The sequence below is a fragment of the Ptychodera flava genome, chromosome 8 (assembly GCF_041260155.1).
Source record: "Ptychodera flava strain L36383 chromosome 8, AS_Pfla_20210202, whole genome shotgun sequence".
NCBI lineage: Eukaryota > Metazoa > Hemichordata > Enteropneusta > Ptychoderidae > Ptychodera > Ptychodera flava.
The window spans coordinates 9,558,318-9,565,478 of NC_091935.1; positions in this window are offsets into that span (position 1 = coordinate 9,558,318).

Genomic DNA, 7,161 nt, shown 5'->3' on the forward strand with positions numbered 1-7,161 from the left:
CCACATGTGCAGCACTGGTCATACGAGTTGTCGTCGATCGGTACGAAAACTCGTCATCGGATTCGCCGAAAATAGTGCATGGAGATTTTAACACGTGCTCACTGACCAATCAGCTTTGAAATTATCATCAATATGTGACCTTTCTCACTCGTAAGATAGAATACAGAGTCTTTATTCTTCAAATATCACGAACGCCTATAACAACCACTGATCACTGCTGATAACAATGCAGTGTATCTCATCCCTACTTACAAACAAAAACTGAAAGAAAATAAACCACAGACAAGATCAATGCAGAATCGGTCAAAACAGTCGATCGAGGCAATACAGGGGTGTTTGGCCTGTACTGATTGGTCTGTGTTCATTGACAACCATTCCTTTGAAGAATCTACAGAAGCTATCAAACACTACCTTAGTTTCTGTCAAGACATGCTACTAGAAAAAAGGTGATTAAAGTGTATGGACATAATAAACAATGGGTTACTTCCAATCCGAAACATTTTCTAAAGGAAAAGGCAACTGCATTCTCAGAAGGAAGAGTTTGTGATGGAAAAGTTCTTCAAAGGAAGTTGAACCAAGAAATACACACTTGCAAATACAGGTATAAAACAAAAATTGAAAATCAGTTCCAGTCGCGTGATATGAGGAAAGCATGGCATGGCCTTGCTGTTCTCTCTGGTAAACAAGAAAAGACAAATCGAAAAGTGGAAGTGAAAGGACTCAACAACTTGTGAAATAGTGACTTTGTCTGTAGCTTTGACAAGCATAATTTCGAACAAGAACAAGAGATTGCTAGAAATACTGTGATAAGTAGACTAGAGCATTCAGATATACCTCAGATAACAGAGAAATAGGTTAGTTCAACATTTAAGGGAATTAATCCCAGAAAATCACAGACTCCTTAGACTTCTTCGGCATTACTATTTAGACCTGGCTGGTATCTTTACAATGCTTTTCATTTTGTCCATTCCTACACATAGTATTCCAACTCTGTGGAAAACGTACGTTTTTTCACCGATTCAAAAAAAAACCCACAATCCTGTGAAACTAAATGATTACAGACCGATTGCTCTAACATCAATTATTATGAAATGTATGGAACACCTTGCATTAGCATAACTTATAGACCAGGTTAAGAATCTTGTTGACCCACTTCAATTTGCTTACAGAGCTAACAGATCAGTAAAGGATGCTGTCATAACTCTGCTTTACCAAGTCCTTGTTCACTTACATGTAGAGAAGCCAAAATCTTATGTACGTATGTTATTTGTAGACTTTTCATCAGCCTTCAACACTTTACAGCCGCATATGATGGTGAACAAGGTAAACGACATGAGTATCAACCCAAACATAATACTCTCGGTGCTAAATGTTCTCACAAATAGACAGCAATATGTGAGAGTAAATAACCAAGGTGTGAATAAGGAAAACTGCTCTGTAATTGTGTCTGGTATGAGTAGTACGTCTACTGGGTACCCCAGGGCTCGTTGATCTCCCCTGTTCTGTTTCTCAGTACACAAATGATCTCCAAAGTACAAGTGATCAGGCAAAGGTGATCAAATATGCAGATGATACATCACTCGGAGATTATTCAAGCAATGAACAACACTTGGAGAATTAGGTGCAACACTTAAAACAATGGTGTGAAAATAACTACCTTGATATAAACACTAGGCTGCGGCATTTCAACTCGATTTGGCAATATTTGGCATTTGTATGTCGCTACAGCAGCGCAAATCTGGCTTATTTCTTCACTGAACGACATTCCACAATGAATGTATGGAAAACGGGTAATTTTGAAGGTAAAATATGGTTAAAAGTTAGCATTGCTGAGGCTCTAAAACTTCATAGATTTTTATTGATGTGTTTATGTAAACTTTACTGGTTTGAATTAACATTTCTAACTTGTTAGTTTCAATATAGTCAATTATGTACAGTGAAACCTGTACTTACGGACACCTCTCTAATCAGAACATCTCTTTGTTAACGACAGATTTATCAAACCAAAAGCTACACTTTGAATAGAATTTCCCCTGTCTATTAAGGTCACCTCTCTATTAAGGACACTTTTTCTTAGAACGGGAAACAGTATTGGTATCCAGGTATGATACGTCAGTTGTTAAAATATTGAACTGCGTTTGGCATATATGTTCAAATTTAATTCAGTACCATTGTACTTTCATTGATGATTTCATATATTTCGGTCATACGAAGCATTCTCATAGTAAACTGTTGATGAATTACATTCAACTTTTGATGATATGCCTGACTAAAAAGAGAAATGTAAAAGGTCATCATAAAGACTGCTTTGTCCTTTGCTCTGGTAATGGATTCCCATTGGATACAAATTAATAATATGCAAAGAAACAAATACAACTTTTGTCCCACTTATGGAACTCTACTGTCCATTTGATAGACAAGCTGATGTCACTGATGTGCCACCACTGTCTGTTTCATATCAGTATTGCAGGTATATTGACATGAAGTAACGACTGGAGCCGGAACTATGCAAGAAGTTGGTTGAGCACTTGCTACTTTAGGACCTAGGTCACACCTAAATGAAACAACTGCATATAGAGGTAAAGGGAACAGAAAATGTCAAAAGGCTGAAATTTTTGCTGATCAATGACACCAACTCAACCGAATATAAAAAGTATTTAATACAACGACATCGTTTACTCACACTGTACCTACCGGTAGATAACGTTATGCAGTGTATCCTACTGAATATTTCTAATGCACATGTACATTTATATACCTATGATTACAAACATCAAAATTAATTATCATACATCAATGATCACTACAAAGAATTAAGGTTCAAATGTACTAACCGGTACAGTTTATGATATTGGGATTCCACAGTCCATTTTGCTGACATGTTGTCATCATTGTGTTGACACCACTGCTTATTTCATATCCAGTATTGCAGGTATACTGACATGGTGTATCAAATGCTTGGTTTGTTGTACAAATGGTTGAATCAGCATTGACTGCAGTGGGAAGGGGGTCACATGTCGCAGCTGAAAAATCAAGAATGATAAGGTCATGATAGTATGATGCTGAATTGTTGATGTATTGTTGTTGATGTGTTTTAATTAATGTACTCACTGCAATGTGGGACAAGTGAAACAAGTTGCAGTGGAGCTAATTTCTATAATAAAAGATATGATTATATGCAATGACGGAGTGCAATATTTTGCTGTATTCATTGCAGGCTCAATGTGTGCCAAAAGACACTATATTCAAAGTAACAAGATAGGGCATGCGTTGATGAGCTATGCCACACCTAAGTCACTTTCAATCTGGCAGCGAGTGAGATGTGACTTAAAGGGTACTTTTACTATATCTGTATTCTTGTAACACAAAGGTTGTTCTAGCCAATCACAAGTCCGAATGAGCACAGATTGTTAATTCAACTGTAAATGCACCATTTCCCTACAGGTTAATGTCCATATCTATTTTATCGGACTTTAATTCTTGATTTTCACAGTATGGTATATTTCATGCATACGGCCATGAAATAGCTTTTAATGTACGCTGATGTGAGCTTTGGCAACACATTGAATGGTCAAACATGTAATATGCTATGTTCTTGTTGCCGAATGGATTAATCTACTACCGAGTTTAAAGCTCCAGTAGCTGTATAGTTTTACTACTTTTCATGAGATCGTTTGAAATCACATGCAACTTGTGTAACAGTGCTTATAAGTGTGACCACAGAACGTTTTCCAAAGTCTGATAATGAACGCACAACGTAAATTTTAACAACTAATCACTTTTGCAACTCAAATATGGCCGTTGCATATATACACATACTAAAGTGTTGGAATTTTATAGACCAAAGCCATCACCATGGATTTAAATAGGGACATTTTCAAGGGCAATATTGCTTTATAGTGGGAATTCAAAACATCTCTCTGAAGAATAAATTATATTTTTCAGTAAGTAAAATCCAAATAGATAAAGCTGGTTGAGTTTTAACTTAGGTTGCAATAAAGCCACATTGGACATTCACACATACAGGCTGCCTTGTTAAATATAGGAACATGCATTCATGTATCTACAAGATTACAAAATGAAATTGCCCGAACGGTTAACAGATTATAGAAGAACATTACGAAACATGCATCAACGTTATTGTGAATTGGAGGTGAAATACAGATTACTCACATTGTGACATCGAAAGACTGCACGCAACGAGAGATAACAGCAAATCATATGATGACAGATGCATATTCTGTAATAACAATAATTAGAAACCAAAGTAAGACTTCAGCCGCACAAGGATGCAATGTAATATGTACAATGTGGGAGGAAAGCTCTGATTTTATGACTTTTTTTTCAGCTGATGAAAATATGCCAGTGATTAAAGATGGCATTTTATTGTCATTTTGAGGTAGATATTTACTTTTTTCAGATAAAAACGGAAAATGAAACACTTCTTTTATATACCATTGTTTACATTTTCCTGAACTTTCAACTGTCTTGTTATCTCATTGATTTCGCAAGTACGTCACAGCTGAAATGACAAGTTATCGATACTTCCAGTATCAGTGGTTTATTTAGTCATTAAACAGATATGAAAAGATACATAGCTAGGGAACACCTACTTTTTTCTTATTGAATGAATTTAAGTTTATCAACACTAAGGGGACTGCAAGATTCCATAGACAAGAGCTCCGTACAAGGGCATCCCACCCAGGATGCCTTGCTGATTGAATAACTCTCATTTATAAGTCTTCAACCATTTCTAGATGATGAGATTTGGAAAGTCTGTCTGAGAACCACCTTAGTCTATGTATACATTTTGATGGTACTAAATAATACACTTCTTGCATGTGTACTTCAGTTTGCTCGCATCGGCATTCGCACTGCAGTGCAATAACAAAAACACCATGCCATAACCTAATATTAATTAATAGGCACTCGTTACCTGGTACACACACAAACACAGAAACGTAGACCTGTTCACCGGTATTCCCTTAAAGCACGTCCGTAATCACCGTTGACAACATGCAAATTTGCTCAATTCACAATGTTGAAAGTGTTTACATAGGCATGCAGATATTGTACTATATAATACAAATCACCAATCACCACAAAATGGTTCTTAATGAAGCGCTTCAGTGTCATTCTCCTCACAGCTTTTTAAATCACTCTTCATAGATGATTTATCATGCGTAAGTACAAAATAAGGGCTTAGAGCTCAAGATACTGCTCAACGTCCTCAATGATTTAAATGTAAAAAAACCAAAAGACTAATCAGCACAATAATTTTCATTCTCATATCATCATAAATATATCCTTTACAAGTGTATTTGGATAATAATCATAAAAAATTGACCTATCAAATATTTGGTCCATTTTCAGCGATCGATAAAGGCTATTGAAACAAGTTCAATACTTTTCTGCGTACAACGGTTTTTTGTTTGGCCAATATTGCGTTCATTCAGTCTATATCTCTAAGCTTAAAATGCTTCATTTGACCAATCATGTTCTTAATTAAGGAGAGCAAAGTCTGATCTAAATTGACACTGCACATAATGGCTTTTGAAACGTTCTGATGCAAGAATAAAAGACTAAAATATACTAAAATCCCCCAGCCCAATCCCCGCTTAAGTACGTCCAGTCCTTTGGATGAATTACTTTTGAATCTACTTACGGAAGTGTATCTTCCGTTTAAACAAGGAAACTTTATTTTCGCCAACAAGTAGCTTTTTATAGAGACGGAAGGATCTCTGAAACTGGAAATAAGTCACTGTAATGCCATAAATGTTAACACTGACCTTGAATGAAGTGGGTGTGCGGCGGACCTTCGCTAAAATATTAAACACATCTGTCATCGAAAGCGACTTAACAACAAACTCACTTCCATGTGGTTTCAAGTAAATGCAAAGAAATGTGTGTCATTGATAGGACAACCTATTCTAGCTCTTGGAAAAGAAACAAAACATCTGAATATATCTGCTCCTGTCACATGATCTCGAAAAATATACTGCGATTATTGATTGATTGGGCAGACATTAATGGCTAATGAAGGTCAAGTTAAAGCATTGTAAAATGAGTGGACAACGGTATCCAGGAAGGAAAACTTCATTTAAAAAACCTCCGGCACCATCATATTTTTTGAGTGAGTCTCTGATGTCATAAATGTAGTTGTTTGTTCTAAACTAAGTAAACGTTTCAAGATTTTAATGTCGTCAATTTGAAATTCGTTACAAAATGGATAAAAGATGAATAGTTCATTCTATGTACAGGCCTATGAATGTCTCAATGATATTTGTGCAAAAGGGGTTATCGCATTTCTTCCGGAGAAGTCGGGTTACAGCGCAAGCCTTTACGTGAATGATGCTTTTGGATTCGACAGCCTCATTTGAGAAATTAAATCAAAGTAATATTACTTTACTTTGGGCTGAATTTTAGGGATTTCCCCTCATTTGCAGTCCTCCGCAAAACGCAATTGTGTGCTTTATTTTCCGAAGTTTATTTCCGGCTTCCTTCATTGCAGTTACTATCCTAAATTTAACGCATACACTTTCACTGTGCAACGCACGTCAGCTTGTTATCTCCAGCGTACATGTTTAAGGTCAGTTCGATCAGTTATGATGATTACATAAGTTAGTGTCTGTACACTTTTTTCCAGAAACACGAGTTGTCATGCAAGTGGCTATCACATGGGAGCTCGCGTCGCTCACAACCAAGCACTGCACCAGGTTAGGCATTGACTACAGTCTTAACAAAAGTAAATATATTCAAGGTCGGATAGGCAGTCGCAGGGTCACAGAGGTGTTTATAGGTGTAACGGCTGAGCGGGTTGCATTCTGATATCATAAATTCAGTTGTTTGTTCTAAAGTATTAAAGTAAACGTTTCGAGATTATAATTTCGCCAATTTGAGATTCGGTACAAAATGGCTAAAAGATGAATAGCTCATTCAATCTACAGAACTATGGATATCTCAATGATATTTGTGCAAATTTGGTGATCGCATTTCCTCCTGAGAGGTCAGGTAACAGCCCAAGCATTTACGTCAATGAAGCCTTTGGATTCGACAGCCTTATTTGAGACATTTAATCAATGTAATATTTCTTTACTTTGGGCTAAATTTTAGTGATTGTCCCTCATTTGCAGTCCTCCGCAATTTCGTACTTCATTTTCA